This window comes from Nannospalax galili, unplaced genomic scaffold (genome assembly GCF_000622305.1).
Source record: "Nannospalax galili isolate Female #2095 unplaced genomic scaffold, S.galili_v1.0 scaffold1534, whole genome shotgun sequence".
In the NCBI taxonomy this organism is placed as follows: Eukaryota; Metazoa; Chordata; class Mammalia; order Rodentia; family Spalacidae; genus Nannospalax; species Nannospalax galili.
The window spans coordinates 813631-821594 of NW_008333781.1; the positions used below are offsets into that span (position 1 = coordinate 813631).

Below are 7964 nucleotides of genomic sequence, written 5' to 3' on the forward strand. Positions count from 1 at the left end.
ATTTTACATTCATGAGAAGTGTTTAAACATGTTTTTTTGTTTTTTGTTTTACAAATAGTCTTTTTTCTATGAATACTTGCTGCGTATTGCTTTTTTCAAGTATGTATATTTAGTATTAGGACATACAGAAATGTTTCACTCCTGTTTGTCTTAAAATAAACCTAGGAATTATGAAAGTAATGCCAATACCTGTTAAATGTTCCATTAGTGCTACATAATATAAGAAAGAATATAAAGTAAGTAACTCCTACTACTTAGAGGCAGTCTCTATTACTAATTTATTGTGTATCCTCCCAGAAAATATTGTATAAATTTATGAATAGGTAGCAGAATTTTTTTCTTAAATGAAATCATCTGTACTTCTCTAAATGGTATCCTTTAAAATTTTTATTTCATTTATTATTAATATGTGTGTATGTGTGTGTGACAGAGAGTTCAGATACACATGTGCCATGGCATATATATAGAGATCAGAGGACAATTTTGTGGAACTGGTTCTCTGTATCCACCGTAGGTTCTGGGGATTGAACTCATATCGTCAGGCTTGCACAGCAAGCATTTTTTTTTTGGTATCCAATGCATGTTCATTTATTTTACACTTAGAAATTGCCCTCCCTTTTGTCCCATTCTACCCCAAAGTGTTGCTTCTTACAAACATTTAAAAATTAAACCAAATGAGGATAGACAAGTTAATTTCAGTACAATTATTTTTCAGTGTAGCTGTCATAATTAGACTTTAAATTTCCTACAAGTGACAATGTCCAAGTAGCTTAGAGAGATATCTTGATTATTGACCAAAAGTCCATATTACAAGTTAGCAAATTCTAGTACAAAAATAGTCCATGTGTAGCAACAGCTTTCCTTTTACACAGGCTTCGGGTCAGTCTGCCAACTGCATAACACCTAACATTTCCAGATTCTTGCTCTTTCAAATGGCTCATTCATCATAGCTGAAGCAGCACAGCACCAGCAGTGGCAGGGGCCAGTGTCCATCTTGGGGCCTAGCTGGAGGAAACAGGCTCAGGCTCCTTACTGGCCCCATGCAACCAGGCAGAGCTCCAGTTCCAGCCCCAGGTCCAGGGTGGAGCTTGAAGAGAGGGACGAGCTGCCCACTTCTAGAGTAATCTTGGGCCTGGACACAGGGAACGTCCAGGAACTGGGCTGGTGCTAGTGCAGGACAGCACAACTTCTGCCAAGGTCTCTCCTCTCATTACTGCCCTGGCAAGTGGGGGTTAGCACTGGGCACCTGCCAGTAGTAGCAAGAATGTGGCCCTGCCATTGCTACAGCCAGGGCAAGCCAGCATAGGCTACTTATCCCTCAGGATGTCAAGCTGTTCCTGGCACTCAGTAAAGAGGCACTGGAAGTGAAGATTCTGCCCCATGACTGGCAGTAGTTCCTCCAGCAGCTCCCTCTTCCTCATACTTACTACTGTTGACTCCCACTGGCTTCCAGTGGAGCAGTGAACTGGACCCAGTAAGTTCTTGCATATTTCTCAGAGTCAATATTCAAACCCTTCATTTACAAGGTACCAAGTATAGAGGAGGAGCCAGTGGCGGTATTCGTGGCTTGATTGCACAGTAAGTGCTGCTGCAACCTGGTTCTCTAGGTAGGCCAGTTTGGTCTCCTGCTGTACCACAAGAGGCACGGAGAAGAGTAGGGCAGCTTGCCTTCCAGAGGTGTGGCCCTGGATTATGGCTAACGGTCCTGAGTACAGCATGGCATCCTGGGACGGTAGGCTGTTCCTAAAGTCTGCACACTGAGCCAATGAATCCTTTCTGTCAGAAACCAGGTTCCATGTGGAGAATGACACTTTCCCATCAGCAAAGTTCATCATTGGGATTCCATGCTGCGTTGGCAAGATCTGTGACACTGTCATATCATTTCCTACCAAGATGGCATGTATAGACTCTTCTTTTACCACAACCACCTGCCTGTGAACATCCCAGACAGACAGTGTGGCCACAGCAGTGAGTGCCATGACGTAGGGGCCCGTGCAGTGCAAATTAGAGATCGGAGATGGAAGGAGAATGGGAGGGAGGAGAACACCAATGGCATCCTCTTTTCACAGGCAACACATACCAGCGACAGTGAGGACACAGCTGGTTAGCACCGTTTTCCACTCCTTCCCTTTCCGGTTGCACTTCAGGCGGCTCAGCCCTATCTCTCCAACAGCTGTCACTTCATTTTCCACCTCGATGTACAAGGAGGGGTCAGAGCTCACCTGGAGGGTGAATGCTGTCTGGGGGCCTGGAAGCGACAGCTTCAATGCAAGTGCTGGTGCAGACAGAGGCACAGCCTTCTTCTCTGAAGACAGGGCAGCTGGAGACTGGACAGAGAGAGGCATGGGTAAGAGACAAGCGTGTGGGGCGACTTTTCTTCTTTTTCACTGTCTTCACCTCAAGCTCGTTTCCACTTGGACAGTGAAGAGTGCTTGGCCAAATGGACCTTCTCATCACTGTCACTGCTACTCTCCAGGAGGTCTGTCCTGGGGCCTCAGCTCTTTCACAAGGTTCTGCTCTTTCAACCTTTCAACAGCTGTCCGAGTCACAGCGGTCAGGGAAGGAGCACCTGGTATGGAATCGGGAGTCAAACGCTTTCAGGGGTTCAATCGTGGATGGGGTTGTTAACACGGAGGGTGATGATACAGCAGGAGCAGAGGTAGCATTCATACTGTCCTTACTGACAGACTCACCTGTACGCTTGGCACCAGTGGCTGCCACTGTCTCTGTGCAAGGCTTCGAGGTGCTGAAGGAGAGGGTACTGGAGTCCAGTGGCAGTGGCTGCTGACCTCTAGGAGAGTAGAGCATGGTGCCTGCCAGGGGGCCTGAGAGTGGGATGCTGTTTAAGAACTCCTTGGAGAAGTCCCCAGCATCCAGCTGTGCTATGCAGAGAGGTATGATTCTCCTCTGACCATCTGCTGTCCGAATTTCCACTTGTTTCTTCAAAAGAGTCTTCCTGATATCTTCCAGACTTTCCCCACTGACAACACCTGTGACTGAGGATGCTGAGCCTGTTTCCCTAGCTGTGCCATTCTTCTGGTCCAACTCACAGCAAGCACTTTTATCCACTCAACCAGCCCTGAATAGTATATTTTAAAGATAATTATTAACCCAAGGCTAGAGAGATGAGCCCCTCTCCTTGAGTTACTGTTAACAAGGCCAGTCTTCTGTGGGCCCAGGGCAGGCAACTACAGTTGCTGTGAGTTAATATCTACAGGAGTCTAGAGAATGGCATTTTTGCATCCCTTTACCATACCTATGGGCTCTTACACACTCTGCAATATTCTCTGACTCTTAGGGGGGTGGCAAAAGTACATTGTTTAGGGCTGGGCCAAGAACCATTGCTTATTCTCTGAATTCTTCACCATTCATTGTGAGGAGGGGTTTCTCTGATTAAGGTTGTGAACAGATTTTGTTTATGGGTATAAGCATTGGTATTTAGAAGGCAGTTTGATGCTATGTCAATTTAAACATCAGTAATAAGTTCTCTGTCTGGCCCTACAACCTCCCCAGACTTGGGCTGTTATCCAGGTTTAATAGTACCAGGCATGAGTTACCCCCACTGTGTCATGGAGCAGGACTCAAATCCAATCAAAGGGAAATTAGTTACCCACATCACAGGTGAGCATTTGGTGACCCAAAATTAACAGGTTACATTCCTCTGTCAAGTAGGAAGGCAAAAAGTTAAATCACTTCCCAGGGCTTTAGCAAAGCTTTAATTAAAGCAGACAGACAGGAAGGATGGGGGCATTAATAGACCTAAATTTAAAGCAGTTCTCACTCATTTTTACATTCCAGCACTGATCGCCAAAAATTGTAATGAGAGCCCTGTACATGTTGAATTTATTGCTAGTGGTCTGCAATGAAAAATGTAGAAATAAAAAATGCTTCAAAATTATGAGTGTTATACTTAGATGTTTTAGTTCAGTTTATATTAGAATACAAACTACAGTAGACTGTATTACTTTGACAGATATTTATTTCTCACAGTTCCAAAAGCTAGGAAGTCCCAGATGCTGCAGATTCAGTGTCTCTGGAGAACTTGTTTCCCAGCTTGCAGATAGCCACCTTCCGTATTTTCTCACATTATGTGGGAAAGCACCGTGGTCTCTTCCTATACTTGATCTTAGCCGAAAGACTGGCAAGCCATGTCTCCCCCTTTTTACAAGGGCAGTGATCTCATCATTGGATATCTTTACTTTAAAAAATCTGTCTACACCTTATTATCTCCCACAGGCTGTACTCAGGGGTATGGGAGTAGATAGAAACAGTCTGTAGCAAGATGTATAATAAAATTATTACAATTTTACAAATTTCAAATGGATCATCTCAGATTAGATGTGCTAGTGAATAGTACTGTTTTTAGTTTATGCCCCAGTGATCATATTAGAATTAAAACCATTTAAGTATTACAAGCAGAAAAAGTCTCCATAGCCAATGATATTAGTTATAATTTTTGGTTATTATAGCCCTCTGATTAAAGGGAAACAGCATAAAATGAAACTCAATCTCCAGAATGACTTTTACTTTTGGAATTATAAAAAGCAATTTTTAGTTTGTTAATTCACCCTCAGAATTACCCATAGAGGCTAATGATTTTCCAGCCTGAAATACATATTTTTCAACAGGTCAAGAAGATTCTAGTTCTGACAAGGGCTTATAGAAATTGCTACTTGACACTTGGATTTGTGCTATGACTGTATGGTTCTACAACAGCTTGTCTTTGCTGCTGAGGAAGAGCTATTGGTTTGTTCGGGAATTAATTTTTCTTTTTTTTCTTTCTTTCTTTCTTTCTTTCTTTCTTTCTTTCTTTCTTTCTTTCTTTCTTTCTTTCTTTCTTTCTTTCTTTCTTTCGAGAAAGGGTCTCCCTGTAGCCCCAGTTGGCCTGGAACTCACTGTATAAACCAGACTGGCCTCAATCTCATAGAACTCCTCCTGTCTCTGCTTCTTGTGTTGGGCTCAACGACATGTACCACCACACCTCATCCTTGTTGTGCTGGATAGCTTTAGTGTCAACTTGACACACCTGGATTGAGGGATCCTCAATTGGGGAATTTCCTCTATTGGACTGGCCTATGGCCATGTCTGAGGGGCATCTTCTTGATGAGTGATGTTGGAGGGCCCAGCCCACTGTGGGTGATGCCACCCCTGGGAAGTTGGTCCTATGTTGCATAAAAAAGCAGGCTGAGCAGGGGCCAGGGGAGCAAGTCAGTAAGTGGTGATCTTCCATGGCCTGTGCTCCAGCTCCTGCTTCCAGGTTCCTGCCCTGTGTTCCTACCTTGGGCTCCCTGATGAACTCCAACCTAGGAGATGTAAGCTAAATAAACCATTTCCTCCCCAAGTTGGTATTGGTCAGAGTATTTTGTCACAGCAGTGAAGAAACAAACTAAGAAAACTCCTCCTGTCTCTGCCTCTTGTTTTGGGCTTAACAGCATGCACCACCACACCTCATCCTTGTTTAAGAATTCTTAATTCACAAACACTAATTAGCTGGACCTCACTCTATACTGTAATTGCCTGGTACATGATATTTGAACTTGAGCAAGAACAATGCAAAACTGAAAACAAACAACAAAATTCTTACTTGTTTTGACTGATGTAATATTTATACATGTTTATGAACTACACTGTGATGTTTTGACTCATGTACTTTGGGTAGTGATCAACGCAAGACAATTTAGAAGCCATCAATTTAAATTTTTATTATTTCTTACTCAAATTCTTCCCTTTTATTCTGAACTGTAGCATGCATTATTTTAATGGCATGCACCTGCTGATGGCACTCAAACTGACCTCTTCAATACATCAATAACATTGTACCCACAGACAGTGCTGGGATCACTTGATCATCACATGCAGAAGAACGCAATTGGAGCCTATCTCTCATCAGTAATAAGTACTAGTTCAACATAGATTAAAACTGAGATTCAAAGATAATTGTATTTTTTAATTTTAAAATATATTTATTGTTAAGGAGGTCTTAGAAGGTGTGGCTATCCTGGAGGAAGCATCTCACTGATGGTGGGCTTAGAGAGTTCTTAAGCCTTGCCAAATCTCCAGTTGCTCTCTTGCTTCCTGTGCCTGCTTGAAGATGTGAGAGCTTAGCTTCTGCTGCTCCTGCTCCTGCCACCTCCTGCCACCATGCCTCTCCGCCATGATAGACTGTAATTCTCCTGGAACCATAAGCTCAAAGAAATTCTTCTGTAAGTTTTATTGGTCAGTGTTTCTATCACAGCAACAGAAAAGTAACTAATACAGATCCATATCCCATCTTTTAATTAGTCATTTGTTTTCTTGCTTCTTTGTTTTTTGAGTTCTTTGTAAATTCTGGATATTAATCTTCTGTAAGATGAATAACTGGTGAAGATTTTCCCCCACTCTGTGGGCATCCTCATAAATTCATTGATCTACAAATCTATTTTTGTGCCAACATCATGCTGTTTTTATGACTATGGCTCTGTATTATAGGTTTAGGTCTGGTATGGTAATACCCTGGGAATTTTTCTTTTTGTTAAGTATTGTTTTGGCTATCTTGGGTCTTTTGTGATTCCATATGAATCTTAGGATGGATTCTTCTGTTTCTGTGAAGAATGTCTCAGGAATTTTGCTTGAGTTTGCATTAAATCTGTAAATTACTTTTGGTAGATGATCATTTTCACAATATTGATTCTACCAATCCAAGAGCATGGGAGGTCTTTCCATCTCCTTGTGTCTTCTTCAATCTCTTTCTTCAAAGATTTTAAGTTTTAGTTGAATAAGTCTTTAATGTCTCTGGTTAGGTTTATCCTTAGATTTATATTTGAGGATATTATGAATGGAAGTATTTTCCTGAACTCATTCTCTGAGTGCTGGCTATCTGTATATAAAAAGGCTACTGATTTTCGTAGATTGATTTTGTAACCTGTCATGTTGTTGAAAATGTTAATCATTTCTGGAAGTTTTTTGGTGAATTTTTGGAATCTCTTATGTATATCACCCGCAAATAAGGATAATTTGACTTCTTTTCCAATTCATACCCTTTAATTTCCTTCTCTTGTCTTATTGCTCTGACAAGTGTTTCAAGTACAATATTGAAAAGAAATGGGATGTTGGACAGACTTCTCTGGTTACTGATTTTACTGGGAATGCTTCAAGTTTTTCTCCATTTAGAATGATTTTGGCTGTGTGTTTGTAGCCTTAATTATGTTGAGGTACATTCCATTCAGTTCAGTGCCCTTAAGGACTTTTATCATGCATGTTGGATTTTGTGAGATGCCTTTTCTGTGTTTATTGACATGATCATGTGAGTTGTGAGTTTTGTCTTTAAATCCATTTATATTTATTAGGTTTGTTGATCTACATATATTGAACCATCCCTGCATCTCTGGAAAAAAGCCATCTTGATCATGGTGGATGATCTTTTTGATGTATGTCTGTATTCAGTTTGCAAGTATTTTGTTGAGAATTTTTGCATAGCCACAGGAGCCTAAAGTTTTCATTTTTTGTTGTATCTTTGCCTGGTTTTGGAATTAGCATACTCCTGGCAGTAGTTTGGGTATTCTCCCTCTGTTTCTATATTTTTGAATTATTTAGATAATATTGGTTGCAGATCTTTTTTAAAGCTCTGGTAGAATGCTGTTGTGAATCCATCTGGGCCTAGGCTTTTTTTAGTTGAGAGGTTTTATATTAGTATTTTAATTTCTTTGTTTCTTATAGGTCTGTTTAAACTGTTGATTTCTTCTTGGTTTAGCTTTGGTGGTTTCTGTGAATTTAGAAATTCTTCCATTTCTTTTAGGTTTTCAAATTTAATAGAGTATAGGTTTTTTAAGTATTGTCTTTTTTGAGACAGGGTCTCCCTGCAGCCCCAGCTGTCCTGGAACTCACTATGTAGACCCCAGGCTAGCCTTAAACTCACAGAGATCCACCTGCCTCTGACTCCCAAGTGCTGGGACTAAAGGCATGTGCCACCACACCCAGCAACATAT

The 7964-nt window shown here is 41.3% G+C and overlaps 1 pseudogene; it reads right to left on the reverse strand.

Annotated features, from left to right (window-relative positions):
* Window positions 1-1307: 1307 nt before the first annotated feature.
* The window catches only part of LOC103730285, a 49813-nt pseudogene continuing 43156 nt past the window's right edge, over window positions 1308-7964 (reverse strand).